Below are 21214 nucleotides of genomic sequence, written 5' to 3'. Positions count from 1 at the left end.
TTCATCAACAAATGAAAGAGCTAAAACATAGCTAATGATAGGGATTATTTTATCCCATTAAAGGTCAGTCAAGTAAAATACAGGGATTGCTCTAAGCCCTTGCTATTTAAATTCACCTTAAATAGATTGCAAAATAAGTAACAAAGGACGATACAGCACAGCCAAGCAGGGCTTTTGTTCACCTGCAATACCTTGCATTTCTTTGATGACCTCCAACCCTTGACAATAGGCTTTATACAACCTCCATGTCACTCACCGGACTGTGAGTGCTTCTTCCCGGACATTTAGGAACCGTGGCCGTCCTCCATCCTGAGGGACTGCGCATGCGCAGCCCTTTCTATACCTCCAGTGTATGTTCCTTTAACTTAATTGGCAGATCAGGCAACCTCCCTATATTAAGCACCTGTGGTCATCACCACATTGCCTGATCTTGGAGTCTCATTCCCCATGAGTCTCTGAAGGTGTTCCTGTGTTTCCTTGTTTATTCAGCCCTGCTGATTCCTGTGGTTTCCAAACCACTTCTACCTCTGTGGTTTCCAAACCACTTCTACTACTGTGGTTCCCATACCACTTCTACCATCTACTGTATCATCGTGACTGTGAGCTGATTCCTATCCGCTGCCTCCGTGCACTACAGTCTTCTATCACTTCAACTCTACCATGTATCATTGGGACTGTTAGCTGATGCCTATCCGCTGCCTCCGTGCACTACAGGCTTCAACCACATCCACTCACCTGTTCATGATTGTGACTGCCAGCTGATTCCTATCCGCTGCCTCCGTGCACTACAGGCTTCAACCTGCAACTCGTCTGTGTTTCATCATCGTGACTGTTTGGCTGATTCCTATCCGCTGCCTCCGTGCACTACAGTCTTCAACCTGCAACTCGTCTGTGTTTCATCATCGTGACTGCTAGCTGATTCCTATCCGCTGCCTCCGTGCACTACAGTCTTCAACCTGCAACCCGTCTGTGTTTCATCGTGACTGTTTAGCTGATTCCTATCCGCTGCCTCTGTGCGCTTCAGTCTTCAGTCCTTGTCAACTCTACCGTGTTTCCTTGAGTCTGCTGCTACTATTGCTACCCGCTACTCTCCGTGATCATCTGTTCCAGTTCAACTCTGCTCCGGGGTCCCATCGTTACTGCACCTGCTGGTTGCTATTGGTTACCTCCGTGTTCCCGCAGAGACCCGCTGCTGTTACTTCTCAGCGCTACTCATCCATCTACTGCTGATCCGCTCTCCACGCCTTCCTGTGCTCCCTGCTGGTCTACCTACCTGTGCGCTGCACCTGCTAGACCCCCGCTTCACCCATCCAGGGACTTGTATCCTGCTGGCCTCCTGCCCTTCAGGTATCTCTGCACTCCTGTCTGACTGCCTTCTCCTGAACCACGGTATGCATACTTCCCATTGACTGTGCTGTGTATTGCATACCTTGCTGGACTGTGTTGGTTCTCCTCTGGAGTGTACTATCTGCTGACTCTACTGCCATCATTGACTGTGTTATCTCATGCTGGATTACTTCAAGAGACTTTCTATATTGGCAGTGTTGTTCAGTCATTTATACATTTATATTGTGCATATTACTGTGGATCAAAGTCAAGGTGCCCGTGTATATATTGTGTTGCAGTCTCTCCCCGTGCACCTCCTCACATATATATTCAGTGGTACAACTTGCTAGTGGCAGACCACTGACTCCTGTTTACAGTTTCACCTGTTCCAGTATCCTCTCACATAGCAGTGGTACAACTTGCTACCGCAGACCACTGACTACCTTCACGTGTCCTTTGTCCATACAGTTCCTCGTGTATTACTACCTCCATATTGCCAGTGCTGCTAGTCATAGACTTTCCTGAGCATCTCATCATCTGCTATTTCCTGTTCCGTGATCACCCTGCTACCAGAGTACCATATTACCACCTATACTGCTCTGGTAAGCCTATCACCTGGTGATCCCTGGGTAAAGACTCCTAGTGCCCGTGACAGTAAGATCAGGCCATGACAGACCCAGATACGGAACCTACTGCTAAAGAGATGCTGCAGCATCTGGTCAGTCGTGTGGAGCAACAGGATGCTCGCCAACAGCTGTTACTTCAATGTTACCAATCGTTAACCTCCCAAGGAACATCTGGACAGACTGTTACAGCTAGTATTGAAGCTCCTGTGCTTTCCTCCGTTTCCCCAGTGCCATCCCAGGTGTCTACAGCTCCTACGCTTCACCTGCCTACTCCGTCAAAATATGACGGGGACCCCAAAACTTGTAGAGGTTTCCTTAACCAATGTTCAATCCATTTTGAACTCCAACCTCAAAATTTTTCTACCCATCGTTCCAGAGTGGCCTATCTTATCTCATTGTTTTCTGGACAAGCCCTGGCTTGGGCCTCCCCTCTGTGGGAAAGAAACGATCCAATTCTACAAGATAGTGCCAAATTCATTTCCACGTTCCGAAGTGTGTTCGATGAACCAGGTCGTGTGACCTCCGCTGCTTCCAGCATTCTTCGTTTGCGACAAGGCTCCCATACAGTAGGACAGTATGTCATTCAATTTAGGATCTTAGCCTCTGAACTTCAGTGGAACACTGAAGCATTAGTTGCCGCCTTCTGGCAGGGGCTCTCCGATAAAATTAAAGATGCACTGACTACCCAAGAGCTTCCTTCGTCACTAGAAGATTTGATCTCTCTTTGCCATCGTGTAGACATGAGATTTCGTGAAAGAGAATCTGAGAAAACAACTTCTGCTAAAGCACCTCTTCGTTTAAACCCTCAATTTCGTCCAGTTTCACCTTCTGTGATTCCCATGGAGATAGGACGTTCCAAATTATCTTTAGAAGAGAGAAAACGAAGAGTAAAGAATAGACTCTGTATCTATTGTGCTGATTCCACACATATGCTCAGTTCTTGCCCTAAGAGATCGGGAAATGCCAGGCCCTAACTAGTTCTGGAGAGGTGAAGTTAGGGTCCCTGGAGTCCTCTCCATTGTCTATGAAATCTAAAGTCTGCGCTTTCGATGTTACGATTTCCTTTGCTACTAAATCCTTTGAGTCACAGGCATTGATTGATTCCGGAGCAGCAGGAAATTTCATTTCTAAATCACTAGTGAATCAATGGTCCCTACCAGTGATCACTTTAAAAACACCCATTACTGTGACGGCTATAGATGGATCACGTCTCATCAATGGTCTCATCACCCAGAGTACGTCTCCAGTAACCCTTCAGATTGGTGTACTACACCATGAAGAAATTTCGTTTTTAATTCTTCCTGTTACGACAAGTCCGATTGTCTTAGGCCTTCCATGGCTTCAATGTCACTCTCCCCAGATTGACTGGCGCACCCCTCAAGTTACGTCTTGGGGGCCTGAATGTCACCATCGTTGTCTCTCTCAAGTTATTCCTCTTAAAGTACAGCAATCTTCCATCTCATCTTCCTCCCCGGGACTCCCTCCTCAGTATGCTTCATTTGCCGATGTGTTTGATAAAGCTCAGTCTGAACGTCTTCCTCCTCATCGTTCTTGGGATTGTCCGATCGACCTTCTACCTGGCAAGACTCCTCCCAGGGGTCGGGTCTATCCTCTCTCGTTACCTGAAACTCAAGCCACATCTGAGTACATACGGGAGAATCTCCAGCGTGGGTTCATTCGACCTTCCACCTCTCCCGCTGGAGCTGGGTTCTTCTTCGTCAAAAAGAAGGATGGATCATTACGCCCTTGTATAGATTTTCGTGGACTCAACGCCATTACTATCAAGAATCGGTATCCCATTCCGCTGATCACTGAGCTATTTGATCGCATCAAGGGAGCTCGGATATTTACTAAGTTGGATCTTCGTGGTGCCTACAATTTAATTAGAATCCGTTCCGGTGACGAATGGAAGACCGCGTTTAACACCAGAGATGGGCATTACGAATATTTAGTAATGCCCTTCGGGCTGTGTAATGCCCCCGCGGTTTTCCAGGGTTTCATCAATGAGATCTTTCGGGACTTATTATATGTATGTGTCGTTGTCTACCTGGACGACATATTGATCTTCTCACAGGACCTGCCTTCTCATCACCAACATGTGGCAGAGGTCCTCTCCAGACTACGGAAAAACTCATTGTTCTGTAAATTGGAAAAATGTTCATTCGAGTTACCCCAGATTCCATTCTTGGGGTATATAGTTTCCGGAGTTGGCCTGAAGATGGATCCAGACAAAGTAAATGCTGTACTACATTGGCCTCAGCCAACTACTCTTCGTGCCATCCAGCGTTTTTTAGGTTTTGCCAATTACTATAGACGCTTCATTCAAGACTTCTCATCCATTGCATCTCCCATTGTGGCCTTAACTCGGAAAGGGGCTAATACTAAGCAATGGTCATCTGAGGCTCTCCAAGCCTTTCAAATCCTCAAAGAGTCCTTCTCGTCTGCTCCCATTCTGCGACAACCTGATGTGACACTCCCCTTCTTCCTAGAAGTAGATGCCTCTAATGTGGGCTTAGGAGCTATTCTCTCCCAACGCTCGGAGCAACAAAAATTACATCCTTGTGCCTTCTACTCTCGGGGTCTTCTGCCCGCAGAGAAAAACTATACTATCGGGGACAAGGAGTTGCTGGCCATCAAAGCTGCATTAGAGGAATGGAGATACTTGTTGGAAGGAGCTCGCCATCCGGTGACGATCTTCACGGATCATAAGAACTTGTCATATTTGCAATCTGCTCAATGCTTGAACCCTCGTCAAGCAAGATGGTCTCTTTTCTTTTCCCGTTTTGAATTAATTATAACCTTCAAACCAGCTGCTAAGAACAAGAAAGCTGACGCTCTATCTCGAGCTTTTGTGACGTCCTCTGATGTAGAAGAGGTTCCCAACCATGCTATTCTAGACCCCAAATGTATTTCTCTGGCTGCTTCATCCACCAAAATGCTACCATTTGGGAAGACCCTCGTGCCTCCTACTCTGAGGAGGAAAATCCTTTCGTGGTTCCATGCCTCTCGTTTTTCTGGACACGCCGGTGAACATAAGACCTTTGAGATTCTCTCTCGTAGTTACTGGTGGCCTTCAATGAGGAGAGACGTCAAAGAGTTTATTGCTTCCTGTGATTTATGTTCTCAGTTCAAATCCTCCCGCAGAACTCCAGCAGGGTTGCTGCGACCACTACCCATTCCGTCCAAGCCTTGGACCCATATTAGTATGGATTTCGTTACTGATTTGCCACCAAGTAAGAATCACAATACTATTTGGGTAGTGGTAGACAGATTTTCGAAGATGGCTCATTTCGTCCCTCTGTCCGGTTTACCTTCCTCGTCTACTCTGGCTGAACATTTCATTAAAGAAATCTTCCGCATCCATGGATGTCCGTCTGAGATTGTGTCAGATAGAGGAGTACAATTCGTTTCCAGATTCTGGCGGGCCCTTTGTAAAACCTTGGGCATACGATTAGCACTCTCATCGTCTTACCATCCGCAATCTAACGGACAAACGGAACGAGTCAATCAAGATCTTGAGACTTTTATTAGGATGTTCTCTTCAGCCAACCAAGACAACTGGGTAGAATTGCTCCCTTGGGCTGAATTCGCCCATAACAACATGTACCATGAGTCATCATCCAAAACTCCATTCTTTGTGGTCTACGGTCACCATCCGTCTTTTCCGGAATTTCCTGCCCTCCCGCCCACCCAAGTTCCTGCTGTGGAGACTGCTTGTCAGACCTTCAAAAATATCTGGTCTCAGGTCAAAACCTGTTTAAAGAAGACATCTAACAAATATAAGTCTTTCGCAGATAAGAAGAGGCGGGCTATTCCACCACTAAAAATTGGAGATCGTGTCTGGTTATCTACCAAAAATATTCGTTTGAAGGTTCCATCTATGAAATTCGCCCCTCGTTTTATTGGTCCATATAGGATCATTCAAGTTATCAATCCAGTATGTGTTAAACTTCTTCTTCCTAAGAATCTTCGGATCTCCAATGCCTTCCATGTGTCCTTGCTCAAACCTCTCATCATCAACCGTTTCTCGACTCCTTCCTCAGCACCGCAGCCAGTTCAAGTTCATCAGGAGGAGGATTTCGAGATTACTGAGGTATTGGATGCAAAAATTTCGCGAGGAGTCCTCCGTTTCCTCGTTCATTGGAAGGGCTTTGGTCCTGAGGAGCGTTCATGGATCAAAGCTGAAGATCTTAATGCTCCTGCCCTTCTGAAGAAGTTTTATTCCAAAAATCCGGACAAGCCCGGTTCCAGGCGTTCTGTGCCCACCTTTAAAAGGGGGGGTACTGTCACTCACCGGACTGTGAGTGCTTCTTCCCGGACATTTAGGAACCGTGGCCGTCCTCCATCCTGAGGGACTGCGCATGCGCAGCCCTTTCTATACCTCCAGTGTATGTTCCTTTAACTTAATTGGCAGATCAGGCAACCTCCCTATATTAAGCACCTGTGGTCATCACCACATTGCCTGATCTTGGAGTCTCATTCCCCATGAGTCTCTGAAGGTGTTCCTGTGTTTCCTTGTTTATTCAGCCCTGCTGATTCCTGTGGTTTCCAAACCACTTCTACCTCTGTGGTTTCCAAACCACTTCTACTACTGTGGTTCCCATACCACTTCTACCATCTACTGTATCATCGTGACTGTGAGCTGATTCCTATCCGCTGCCTCCGTGCACTACAGTCTTCTATCACTTCAACTCTACCATGTATCATTGGGACTGTTAGCTGATGCCTATCCGCTGCCTCCGTGCACTACAGGCTTCAACCACATCCACTCACCTGTTCATGATTGTGACTGCCAGCTGATTCCTATCCGCTGCCTCCGTGCACTACAGGCTTCAACCTGCAACTCGTCTGTGTTTCATCATCGTGACTGTTTGGCTGATTCCTATCCGCTGCCTCCGTGCACTACAGTCTTCAACCTGCAACTCGTCTGTGTTTCATCATCGTGACTGCTAGCTGATTCCTATCCGCTGCCTCCGTGCACTACAGTCTTCAACCTGCAACCCGTCTGTGTTTCATCGTGACTGTTTAGCTGATTCCTATCCGCTGCCTCTGTGCGCTTCAGTCTTCAGTCCTTGTCAACTCTACCGTGTTTCCTTGAGTCTGCTGCTACTATTGCTACCCGCTACTCTCCGTGATCATCTGTTCCAGTTCAACTCTGCTCCGGGGTCCCATCGTTACTGCACCTGCTGGTTGCTATTGGTTACCTCCGTGTTCCCGCAGAGACCCGCTGCTGTTACTTCTCAGCGCTACTCATCCATCTACTGCTGATCCGCTCTCCACGCCTTCCTGTGCTCCCTGCTGGTCTACCTACCTGTGCGCTGCACCTGCTAGACCCCCGCTTCACCCATCCAGGGACTTGTATCCTGCTGGCCTCCTGCCCTTCAGGTATCTCTGCACTCCTGTCTGACTGCCTTCTCCTGAACCACGGTATGCATACTTCCCATTGACTGTGCTGTGTATTGCATACCTTGCTGGACTGTGTTGGTTCTCCTCTGGAGTGTACTATCTGCTGACTCTACTGCCATCATTGACTGTGTTATCTCATGCTGGATTACTTCAAGAGACTTTCTATATTGGCAGTGTTGTTCAGTCATTTATACATTTATATTGTGCATATTACTGTGGATCAAAGTCAAGGTGCCCGTGTATATATTGTGTTGCAGTCTCTCCCCGTGCACCTCCTCACATATATATTCAGTGGTACAACTTGCTAGTGGCAGACCACTGACTCCTGTTTACAGTTTCACCTGTTCCAGTATCCTCTCACATAGCAGTGGTACAACTTGCTACCGCAGACCACTGACTACCTTCACGTGTCCTTTGTCCATACAGTTCCTCGTGTATTACTACCTCCATATTGCCAGTGCTGCTAGTCATAGACTTTCCTGAGCATCTCATCATCTGCTATTTCCTGTTCCGTGATCACCCTGCTACCAGAGTACCATATTACCACCTATACTGCTCTGGTAAGCCTATCACCTGGTGATCCCTGGGTAAAGACTCCTAGTGCCCGTGACACTCCATGCAGAGTCACTAACAGTATGCAAATTCCTTTTAATATGTCTGGAGTGTCCCCAGCAGGGTGCTGATCACATGTGAGGCTGGTTAAGTTTCCATCCCGTTTCCTGTTGCTCTTTAATGTTTTCCATGAATAAATGTTTCTGTCCTGGTTTCCTGCAACTAATTGCGAGTCTCTAGTTAAGCTGCTCAGGTGATTTGTGGCTGTAAAACTGTAGTAGAGAAGTAGGTGAAGCGGCAAAGGGCAATTAACCCTATCATGGTAATATTGCAATATGTTGTTTCGTTTTGTTTTTCTGCTACTTCTGAATCTGTTAAGAGAAGTGCTTAAGGAGAAAGTTATTGTTGCAAGCTAAGGACAAACGTTTTCCAAACAAACGAGAAAATGAAAATGTTTGTGTTGCTAATAACAATTATTATTTATTGATTCTGGGTTAAAATGCATAGCGGGGAAGTTTTCCCCAAATAACACACACTGTGACATAACCTTTTACCAAACCTAATAAAGACACGGACACCAAATTAAAGTTGGAATGAATGACGGTATTTATTAATATTTAAACTAATAGGACTGTAAGGTGGACGAGAGCAGGGCAGTCAGGAACGCAAAACCAATAAAGGTTGAAAGGTCAGACTATAGTACCACCAACCCAGGATCATACCTTATCTATTGGCCGGTGCTAAGATCAAGTCCAACGGCAAGACTACACCCCCTATAAACTCCGCCAGTATAAACCATACAAAACTGTCCCAATGGTCCTCCTAACATACGGACCAACCATGGTATGACACCATAACCACAGAGGGGTAGTGACCTATGACAAGATCACCCGAGCACCATATGCACAGTTACCGACTGCACTGCTCTCCTACTCTAACCAGATACAACTCAAAAGTAACCCCAGAAATTGCAGGGAGGGCGGGAGGAATCCGGAAGCAGGAAGAACTAAATCCTGTCAGCACTGACTTATAACTGTGTATAAGTCCCAACCTCTTCCTGCTCCCATTGGCTGAAATTCCAGGAATCCACAGATCATAGGTTCTTTGGCAAGTCACTCACCCGCATGATTTTAACTACGTTTAGTCTAATGGACACACTTCTCTTGTTTTCTGTTTTTGTTTTTCTTAACCAGATAGAGCAGTGGTATCTTTAGTCACTATAATGTCTAAGATATTGCACTGCATCTGGTATGGAGCACTGGTCAATAACTGCGCTAATATATTTCTAGAATAACCAAACATTATTTTGCAGTTGCTAAGGTTAAAAAAGAAACAGAGGCGTCAAGTTAAATTCTAGTTGTCTTGATCTAGAGGAAGGTAAACAAAATGCCAAGCGTGGTTATAAGTAAATCCTTGTAATATATCAGAATACAGCAATATCACCATATATCCCATTAATATATCACACTTTAGTAATATCAGCATATATCAAATTCATATGTGAAAATACAGCAATATTTCACAAATATGTCATCACAGTAATATCAAACCACTATTTAAGAATTCACTAAAATCCCAGCAAGATCCATATGTGTTACTTTTCATTATAATACACTGCATGTTGAGATCCCCACAATAGCCCTATGATCTTAACATCAGCCACTATTTACCAGAATATACAGCATCCACAGCTGCATTTGGTAAATAAGGATAATATAATTAATACATTATATGCTGTGAAACCCACTCCCCTGAAATTATAGAAACTGCAAAAAAGCTCTGCATGGCTTTACTATTGTACATATACTTCTACTAACATACTAAGTGTACATCTCTTTCCTTGTCTCAAAATATCTCCCAACTCGACCCTTTGCCCAAGATCTGTGCTTCTCCTTCTCGTTCATTACTTGCTCCCATTCACTCCCTGAAAACTAACCTCGTTGGGCATGCTTATGAAATTCCCAAGCCATCTTTTTAACCACTCTGCTGGTGGGCCTCATACTGCTGTACTCCCTGTAACCTCCTGATGGGATTTATTAAGACAAATAATTGCCACTTTTATTAGCTAACCCAAAAGATAAGAGCAAACCAGTATGTAGCATGGAAAAAAGTAGTATCAGAACCTTCTAAACCTCTTACATAGGAACAGTAAGGTAATTTGAGATAAATACTTTGGAATCACAGTTACACAGCATTTGTCTGTAGGCGGGGTACAGTCACCTCTTTTTGATCTTAGCAATGCTGTGGCGCATAGGGGGACACCATTGACCTGTTGTGTATTGACCTCAAATTAGCGGAGCTTGGCCCCAACTGTGAGCTGCCAAACACGAGCGGCAGCAGTACCTCAATTTATTTGAGCTTGAAATTGGTAGTGACGTTGCTCTGGCCAAATGCCTCATCATCAGGCTGGGACATACTGTAGTAATAAACATGTTTATCGTTGTTTGCAAGCGTGTTTTTGTTCCAAACTTCGGCACTATTTACTTATTATGGTGTTGTAATGTGTGATATTTGCGCATGTACAGCAATAATTGCTATAAACTTTTATATTAATGTTTTCTTAGCAGCCATTTTACTTAAGGGATTTAGGCAATCCGCGAAGACACATCAGAGTGCTTACATTGACAAGGACAGCACTCATTTCCTTACACAGCGTTGCGATTGTTGAAACACTTCACTCTGCTTCTGCTCCTCACTGAGATTATTGATAGTGAGCGAATTATGGCTGTGCCATACCTCAATAATCAACTCTACCTCTCTAGCTATTGTCCCATGTCTGTCACTTGTCTGACTCCCTCGTATGTCCTGTCATGTCTTTTGCTGCACATTGTGTGAGTCCAAACAGCATTACTCACACTCATCTGTGCTACTTATGTCTATTACCTCATTTACTTGTTACTTGCTTCTATAGCCGGCGCTACTGAATCTGTGTTACCTTCTAATATGTAAACGACCTCATACCAATAGTGCAAAACTTTGAGAGTTTATCTGAATAATCCCAGGGTCTTCAAACTTATGCTATGTCATGGTAGCACTTTTCAGAGATGATCAACACCACTTTAGCTGAAGATCTCTCATATACTCATCTCAAGGGTCATAGATTTCCTAAAAGATATGGAATGCAATAGTGCAATAGTGTAATACCATCAAAAATACATTAAACCACAAAATATATTGCACATACATTAAAAATTAGTATCTGAGCTTATCTGGATAATTTCATCGAGTCCGGAAGGAGCTGAAAACCAGAATCCTCCCTGTCCCTGGTGACACCAGGAAAGGCATATTACAGATGGGTCGAATACTGAACCAAACCTGGACCCTATTAAAAAAAAAGAATGCATAAAGTTATGATACAGCATGATATAGTACATCATACCTAATAATGATGTGCATTCTCATTAGAGATGCTCACTGACCCCCGTGTTTTGGTTTTGGATCTGGATTACCTTTGTGTTTTGTTTTTTTTGGGCTAAAATAACATAATTTAGTGCTCCCCCTGTTTCTTGGATAAGTGAGGTAATTCTACAGCAAATAAATGTCAACGAGCGCTGAGCCCCCCATGATATGTGCTTTTATCAGACACACACCAATTCAGGGTGGCAGCCAACGGTCTGAAAAGAGCTATCGAAATTCATAGCAAAAAAGGCAGTTTGGTGTCTATCTGTATATTACACCCTACAGTTATAGTGAAATAGGAAAAAAAAACAGCCTGCAAAGACTGTATGATCAATAAAAATGGCCAAAGCATTTTTTCTGTTTGGCTCTAGATTACACCAAAACCTTATTAGTGCAAATTAGGAGAAATACAGTTTAATCCCTGGTAGGCCGTCCTTAATTCTACAGCTACACACACCAATCCAGGGTAGCAGCCAACGGTCTAAAAAGAGCTATAGAAATTCAAGAGTTATCGAAATTGATAGCAAAAAAGGCAGTTGGGTGTCTGTCTGTATTTTACACCCTACACTTATAGTGAAATTGACAAAACAGCAGCCTGCAAAGACTGTACGTTAAATAGAAATGTCCCAAGTCCCTTTTCTCTTTGGGGGTAGATTACACCCTACACTTATAGTGAAAGTTTTAAAAAGATGTTGTTGTCATCATCTTCAGCATTATTCTCACCCTCATCAGTGTGTATATCATCATTACAGACTATTAATTCATCTCCGCTGGAATCCACCATTAGAGAAGTGTCAGTACTTGGATGTATTTGCCGGTAAAGGCCTTCCTCATGGAAGATGTAGTTAATTTTCATGAACATCATCTTTTCCACATTTTTCGGAAGTAACCTTCTACGTCGATCACTGACAAGGTTACCAGCTGTGCTGACTACTCAGTACACACTGGAGGGTGGGCAGCTTAGGTATTGCAAAGCAAGTTTGTACATGGGTTTCCAAATGGATTGTTTTTCTTCCCAGTATGGAAATGGAGTGTCTGACATTTCCATATCAATTAACACTTTAAAATAATCCTCCACCATCCTTTGCATGTTAATAGTAGGATTGGATGGAGTTATGGGCAAGGTCACAGCTGCCTGAGAAACTGAAGGAGGAGACGTCGTCAAGCCAAGGCTCAGTTCAGCGGACAACTTGCTGACCAATAGCTCCTTGCAAATGTTCACATCTCGGTCATTTTTAAGCAGCGAATCAATGTAGGTCTTAAACCTAGGATCAAGCACAGTCGCCAAAATGTAGTGATCAGAGTTCAAGATTTTAATAATTCTTGGATCATTGCGAAGCGAATTAAGTACTTGATCTACAAGGCCAACATACTTTGCGGAATTGCTTTCTTTCATCTCCTCCTTCAGTTTGTCAATCTGCTTTTCTAATAGTCAAATTGAGGGAATGACTTGGCTCAAGCTGTCACTCACCGGACTGTGAGTGCTTCTTCCCGGACATTTAGGAACCGTGGCTGTCCTCCATCCTGAGGGACTGCGCATGCGCAGCCCTTTCTATACCTCCAGTGTATGTTCCTTTAACTTAATTGGCAGATCAGGCAACCTCCCTATATTAAGCACCTGTGGTCATCACCACATTGCCTGATCTTGGAGTCTCATTCCCCATGAGTCTCTGAAGGTGTTCCTGTGTTTCCTCGTTTATTCAGCCCAGCTGATTCCTGTGGTTTCCAAACCACTTCTACCTCTGTGGTTTCCAAACCACTTCTACTACTGTGGTTCCCATACCACTTCTACCATCTACTGTATCATCGTGACTGTGAGCTGATTCCTATCCGCTGCCTCCGTGCACTACAGTCTTCTAACCACTTCAACTCTACCTTGTATCATTGGGACTGTTAGCTGATGCCTATCCGCTGCCTCCGTGCACTACAGTCTTTCATTCACATCCACTCACCTGTTCATGATTGTGACTGCCAGCTGATTCCTATCCGCTGCCTCCGTGCACTACAGGCTTCAACCTGCAACTCGTCTGTGTTTCATCATCGTGACTGTTTGGCTGATTCCTATCCGCTGCCTCCGTGCACTACAGTCTTCAACCTGCAACTCGTCTGTGTTTCATCATCGTGACTGCTAGCTGATTCCTATCCGCTGCCTCCGTGCACTACAGTCTTCAACCTGCAACCCGTCTGTGTTTCATCGTGACTGTTTAGCTGATTCCTATCCGCTGCCTCTGTGCGCTTCAGTCTTCAGTCCTTGTCAACTCTCCCGTGTTTCCTTGAGTCTGCTGCCACTATTGCTACCCGCTACTCTCCGTGATCAACTGTTCCAGTTCAACTCTGCTCTGGTGTCCCATCGTTACTGCACCTGCTGGTTGCTATTGGCTACCTCCGTGTTCCCGCAGAGACCCGCTGCTGTTACTTCTCAGCGCTACGCATCCATCTACTGCTGATCCGCTCTCCACGCCTTCCTGGGTTCCCTGCTGGTCTACCTACCTGTGCGCTGCACCTGCTAGACCACCGCTTCACCCATCCAGGGACTTTGCATCCTGCCGGCCTCCTGCCGTTCAGGTATCTCTGCACTTCTGTCTGACTGCCTTCTCCTGAACCACGGTATGCATACTTCCCATTGACTGTGCTGTGTATTGCATACCTTGCTGGACTGTGTTGGTTCTCCTCTGGAGTGTACTATCCGCTGAGTCTATTGCCATCATTGACTGTGTTATCTCATGCTGGATTACTTCAAGAGACTTTCTATATTGGCAGTGTTGTTCAGTCATTTATACATTTATATTGTGCATATTACTGTGGATCAAAGTCAAGGTGCCCGTGTATATATTGTGTTGCAGTCTCTCCCCGTGCACCTCCTCACATATATATTCAGTGGTACAACTTGCTAGTGGCAGACCACTGACCCCTGTTTCCAGTTTCACCTGCTCCAGTATCCTCTCACATAGCAGTGGTACAACTTGCTAACGCAGACCACTGACTCCCCGGATACCTCCATTTGGATTCCATTCCTTCACTCAGACAGCGGTACAACTTGCTATCCGCAGACCGCTGACTCTCATCACCTCCTCGTTTCTGTTGGACATTCCTCCTCACTATAGCAGTGGTACAACTTGCTACCGCAGACCACTGACTACCTTCACGTGTCCTTTGTCCATACAGTTCCTCGTGTATTACTACCTCCATATTGCCAGTGCTGCTAGTCATAGACTTTCCTGAGCATCTCATCATCTGCTATTTCCTGTTCCGTGATCACCCTGCTACCAGAGTACCATATTACCACCTATACTGCTCTGGTAAGCCTATCACCTGGTGATCCCTGGGTAAAGACTCCTAGTGCCCGTGACAGTAAGATCAGGCCATGACAGACCCAGATACGGAACCTACCGCTAAAGAGATGCTGCAGCATCTGGTCAGCCGTGTGGAGCAACAGGATGCTCGCCAACAGCTGTTACTTCAATGTTACCAATCATTAACCTCCCAAGGAACATCTGGACAGACTGTTACAGCTAATATTGAAGCTCCTGTGCTTTCCTCCGTTTCCCCAGTGCCATCCCAGGTGTCTACAGCTCCTACGCTTCACCTGCCTACTCCGTCAAAATATGACGGGGACCCCAAAACTTGTAGAGGTTTCCTTAACCAATGTTCAGTCCATTTTGAACTCCAACCTCAAAATTTTTCTACCCATCGTTCCAGAGTGGCCTATCTTATCTCATTGTTTTCGGGACAAGCCCTGGCTTGGGCCTCCCCCCTGTGGGAGAGAAACGATCCAATTCTACAAGATAGTGCCAAATTCATTTCCACGTTCCGAAGTGTGTTCGATGAACCAGGTCGTGTGACCTCCGCTGCTTCCAGCATTCTTCGTTTGCGACAAGGCTCCCATACAGTAGGACAGTATGTCATTCAATTTAGGATCTTAGCCTCTGAACTTCAGTGGAACACTGAAGCATTAGTTGCCGCCTTCTGGCAGGGGCTCTCCGATAAAATTAAAGATGCACTGACTACCCAAGAGCTTCCTTCGTCACTAGAAGATTTGATCTCTCTTTGCCATCGTGTAGATATGAGATTTCGTGAAAGAGAGTCTGAGAAAACAACAGCTGTCAAAGCACCTCTTCGTTTAAACCCTCAATTTCGTCCAGCTCCATCCTCTGTGATTCCCATGGAGATAGGACGTTCCAAATTATCTTCAGAGGAAAGGAAACGAAGAGTAAAGAATAGACTCTGTATCTATTGTGCTGATTCCACGCATATGCTCAGCTCTTGCCCTAAGAGATCGGGAAATGCCAGGCCCTAACTAGTTCTGGAGAGGTGAAGTTAGGGTCCCTGGAGTCCTCTCCATTGTCTATGAAATCTAAAGTCTGCGCTTTTGATGTTACGATTTCCTTTGCTACCAAATCCTTTGAGTCACAGGCATTGATTGATTCCGGAGCAGCAGGAAATTTCATTTCTAAATCACTAGTGAATCAATGGTCCCTACCAGTGATCACTTTAAAAACACCCATTACTGTGACGGCTATAGATGGATCACGCCTCATCAATGGTCTCATCACCCAGAGTACGTCTCCAGTAACCCTTCAGATTGGTGTACTACACCATGAAGAAATTTCGTTTTTAATTCTTCCAGTTACGACAAGTCCGATTGTCTTAGGCCTTCCATGGCTTCAGTGTCACTCTCCCCAGATTGACTGGCGCACTCCTCAAGTTACGTCTTGGGGGTCTGAATGTCACCATCGTTGTCTCTCTCAAGTTATTCCTCTTAAAGTACAGCGATCTTCCATCTCATCTTCCTCCCCGGGACTCCCTCCTCAGTATGCTTCATTTGCCGATGTGTTTGATAAAGCTCAGTCTGAACGTCTTCCTCCTCATCGTTCTTGGGATTGTCCGATCGACCTTCTACCTGGCAAGACTCCTCCCAGGGGTCGGGTCTATCCTCTCTCGTTACCTGAAACTCAAGCCACATCTGAGTACATACAGGAGAATCTCCAGCGTGGGTTCATTCGACCTTCCACCTCTCCCGCTGGAGCTGGGTTCTTCTTCGTCAAAAAGAAGGATGGATCATTACGCCCTTGTATAGATTTTCGTGGACTCAACGCCATTACTATCAAGAATCGGTATCCCATTCCGCTGATCACTGAGCTATTTGATCGCATCAAGGGAGCTCGGATATTTACTAAGTTGGATCTTCGTGGTGCTTACAATTTAATTAGAATCCGTTCCGGTGACGAATGGAAGACCGCGTTTAACACCAGAGATGGGCATTACGAATATTTAGTAATGCCCTTCGGGCTGTGTAATGCCCCCGCTGTTTTCCAGGGTTTCATCAATGAGATCTTTCGGGACTTATTATATGTATGTGTCGTTGTCTACCTAGACGACATATTGATCTTCTCACAGGACCTGCCTTCTCATCACCAACATGTGGCAGAGGTCCTCTCCAGACTACGGAAAAACTCGTTGTTCTGTAAATTGGAAAAATGTTCATTCGAGTTACCCCAGATTCCATTCTTGGGGTATATAGTTTCCGGAGTTGGCCTGAAGATGGATCCAGACAAAGTAAATGCTGTACTACATTGGCCTCAGCCAACTACTCTTCGTGCCATCCAGCGTTTTTTAGGTTTTGCCAATTACTATAGACGCTTCATTCAAGACTTTTCATCCATTGCATCTCCCATTGTGGCCCTAACTCGGAAAGGGGCTAATACTAAGCAATGGTCATCTGAGGCTCTCCAAGCCTTTCAAATCCTCAAAGAGGCCTTCTCATCTGCTCCCATTCTGCGACAGCCTGATGTGACACTCCCCTTCTTCCTAGAAGTAGATGCCTCTAATGTGGGCTTAGGAGCTATTCTCTCCCAACGCTCGGAGCAACAAAAATTACATCCTTGTGCCTTCTACTCTCGGGGTCTTCTGCCCGCAGAGAAAAATTATACTATCGGGGACAAGGAGTTGCTGGCCATCAAAGCTGCATTAGAGGAATGGAGATACTTGTTGGAAGGAGCTCGCCATCCGGTGACGATCTTCACGGATCATAAGAACTTGTCATATTTGCAATCTGCTCAATGCTTGAATCCTCGTCAAGCAAGATGGTCTCTTTTCTTTTCCCGTTTTGAATTAATTATAACCTTCAAACCAGCCGCTAAGAACAAGAAAGCTGACGCTCTATCTCGAGCTTTTGTGACGTCCTCTGATGTAGAAGAGGTTCCCAACCATGCTATTCTAGACCCCAAATGTATTTCTCTGGCTGCTTCATCCACCAAAATGCTACCATTTGGGAAGACCCTTGTGCCTCCTACTCTGAGGAGGAAAATCCTTTCGTGGTTCCATGCCTCTCGTTTTTCTGGACACGCCGGTGAACACAAGACCTTTGAGATTCTCTCTCGTAGTTACTGGTGGCCTTCAATGAGGAGAGACGTCAAAGAGTTTATTGCTTCCTGTGATTTATGTTCTCAGTTCAAATCCTCCCGCAGAACTCCAGCAGGGTTGCTGCGACCACTACCCATTCCGTCCAAGCCTTGGACCCATATTAGTATGGATTTCGTTACTGATTTGCCACCAAGTAAGAATCACAATACTATTTGGGTAGTGGTAGACAGATTTTCGAAGATGGCCCATTTCGTCCCTCTGTCCGGTTTACCTTCCTCGTCTACTCTGGCTGAACATTTCATTAAAGAAATCTTCCGCATCCATGGATGTCCGTCTGAGATTGTGTCGGATAGAGGAGTACAATTCGTTTCCAGATTCTGGCGGGCCCTTTGTAAAACCTTGGGCATACGATTAGCACTCTCATCGTCTTACCATCCGCAATCTAACGGACAAACGGAACGAGTCAATCAAGATCTTGAGACTTTTATTAGGATGTTCTCTTCAGCCAACCAAGACAACTGGGTAGAATTGCTCCCTTGGGCTGAATTCGCCCATAACAACATGTACCATGAGTCATCATCCAAAACTCCATTCTTTGTGGTCTACGGTCACCATCCGTCTTTTCCGGAATTTCCTGCCCTCCCGCCCACCCAAGTTCCTGCTGTGGAGACTGCTTGTCAAACCTTCAAAAATATCTGGTCTCAGGTCAAAACCTGTTTAAAGAAGACATCTAATAAATATAAGTCTTTCGCAGATAAGAAGAGGCGGGCTATTCCACCACTAAAAATTGGAGATCGTGTCTGGTTATCTACCAAAAATATTCGTTTGAAGGTTCCATCTATGAAATTCGCCCCTCGTTTTATTGGTCCATATAGGATCATTCAAGTTATCAATCCAGTATGTGTTAAACTTCTTCTTCCTAAGAATCTTCGGATTTCCAATGCCTTCCATGTGTCCTTGCTCAAACCTCTCATCATCAACCGTTTCTCGACTCCTCCCTCAGCACCGCAGCCAGTTCAAGTTCATCAGGAGGAGGATTTCGAGATTACTGAGGTATTGGATGCAAAAATTTCGCGAGGAGTCCTCCGTTTCCTCGTTCATTGGAAGGGCTTTGGTCCTGAAGAGCGTTCATGGATCAAAGCTGAAGATCTTAATGCTCCTGCCCTTCTGAAGAAGTTTTATTCCAAAAATCCGGACAAGCCCGGTTCCAGGCGTTCTGTGCCCACCTTTAAAAGGGGGGGTACTGTCACTCACCGGACTGTGAGTGCTTCTTCCCGGACATTTAGGAACCGTGGCTGTCCTCCATCCTGAGGGACTGCGCATGCGCAGCCCTTTCTATACCTCCAGTGTATGTTCCTTTAACTTAATTGGCAGATCAGGCAACCTCCCTATATTAAGCACCTGTGGTCATCACCACATTGCCTGATCTTGGAGTCTCATTCCCCATGAGTCTCTGAAGGTGTTCCTGTGTTTCCTCGTTTATTCAGCCCAGCTGATTCCTGTGGTTTCCAAACCACTTCTACCTCTGTGGTTTCCAAACCACTTCTACTACTGTGGTTCCCATACCACTTCTACCATCTACTGTATCATCGTGACTGTGAGCTGATTCCTATCCGCTGCCTCCGTGCACTACAGTCTTCTAACCACTTCAACTCTACCTTGTATCATTGGGACTGTTAGCTGATGCCTATCCGCTGCCTCCGTGCACTACAGTCTTTCATTCACATCCACTCACCTGTTCATGATTGTGACTGCCAGCTGATTCCTATCCGCTGCCTCCGTGCACTACAGGCTTCAACCTGCAACTCGTCTGTGTTTCATCATCGTGACTGTTTGGCTGATTCCTATCCGCTGCCTCCGTGCACTACAGTCTTCAACCTGCAACTCGTCTGTGTTTCATCATCGTGACTGCTAGCTGATTCCTATCCGCTGCCTCCGTGCACTACAGTCTTCAACCTGCAACCCGTCTGTGTTTCATCGTGACTGTTTAGCTGATTCCTATCCGCTGCCTCTGTGCGCTTCAGTCTTCAGTCCTTGTCAACTCTCCCGTGTTTCCTTGAGTCTGCTGCCACTATTGCTACCCGCTACTCTCCGTGATCAACTGTTCCAGTTCAACTCTGCTCTGGTGTCCCATCGTTACTGCACCTGCTGGTTGCTATTGGCTACCTCCGTGTTCCCGCAGAGACCCGCTGCTGTTACTTCTCAGCGCTACGCATCCATCTACTGCTGATCCGCTCTCCACGCCTTCCTGGGTTCCCTGCTGGTCTACCTACCTGTGCGCTGCACCTGCTAGACCACCGCTTCACCCATCCAGGGACTTTGCATCCTGCCGGCCTCCTGCCGTTCAGGTATCTCTGCACTTCTGTCTGACTGCCTTCTCCTGAACCACGGTATGCATACTTCCCATTGACTGTGCTGTGTATTGCATACCTTGCTGGACTGTGTTGGTTCTCCTCTGGAGTGTACTATCCGCTGAGTCTATTGCCATCATTGACTGTGTTATCTCATGCTGGATTACTTCAAGAGACTTTCTATATTGGCAGTGTTGTTCAGTCATTTATACATTTATATTGTGCATATTACTGTGGATCAAAGTCAAGGTGCCCGTGTATATATTGTGTTGCAGTCTCTCCCCGTGCACCTCCTCACATATATATTCAGTGGTACAACTTGCTAGTGGCAGACCACTGACCCCTGTTTCCAGTTTCACCTGCTCCAGTATCCTCTCACATAGCAGTGGTACAACTTGCTAACGCAGACCACTGACTCCCCGGATACCTCCATTTGGATTCCATTCCTTCACTCAGACAGCGGTACAACTTGCTATCCGCAGACCGCTGACTCTCATCACCTCCTCGTTTCTGTTGGACATTCCTCCTCACTATAGCAGTGGTACAACTTGCTACCGCAGACCACTGACTACCTTCACGTGTCCTTTGTCCATACAGTTCCTCGTGTATTACTACCTCCATATTGCCAGTGCTGCTAGTCATAGACTTTCCTGAGCATCTCATCATCTGCTATTTCCTGTTCCGTGATCACCCTGCTACCAGAGTACCATATTACCACCTATACTGCTCTGGTAAGCCTATCACCTGGTGATCCCTGGGTAAAGACTCCTAGTGCCCGTGACACAAGCTAGCAAAGTCTGAACTCATTTCACACGTCACAACTTCAAATGGTTTCAGCACCTTGCACAGCACTGAAAGGATTCCCCACTGTGCAAGAGTGAAATACATCCCCCCTCCTTTCCCAAAGTCATGGCTTGTGCAATACGCTTGGATGGCTTTGCGCTGTTCCTCCATCCTCTGAAGCATGTACAGGGTGGAATTCCACCTTGTTAACACCTCTTGCTTAAGTTGGTGGCAGGGCAAGTTAAACTGTTCTTGGAGCTGCTGCAATCTCCTACATGCTGTGGCAGAATGCCTGAAATGTCCCGAAATTTTACGGGCCACCGAAAGCATCTCCTGCACCTCAAGATTATTTCTCAAGAAGCTCTGCACCACCAAGTTTATTGTGTGAGCAAAACAGGAAATGTGATG

This window comes from Mixophyes fleayi, chromosome 1 (genome assembly GCF_038048845.1).
Source record: "Mixophyes fleayi isolate aMixFle1 chromosome 1, aMixFle1.hap1, whole genome shotgun sequence".
Taxonomy (NCBI): Eukaryota; Metazoa; Chordata; class Amphibia; order Anura; family Limnodynastidae; genus Mixophyes; species Mixophyes fleayi.
Note: the sequence above shows the minus strand (reverse complement) of the source record.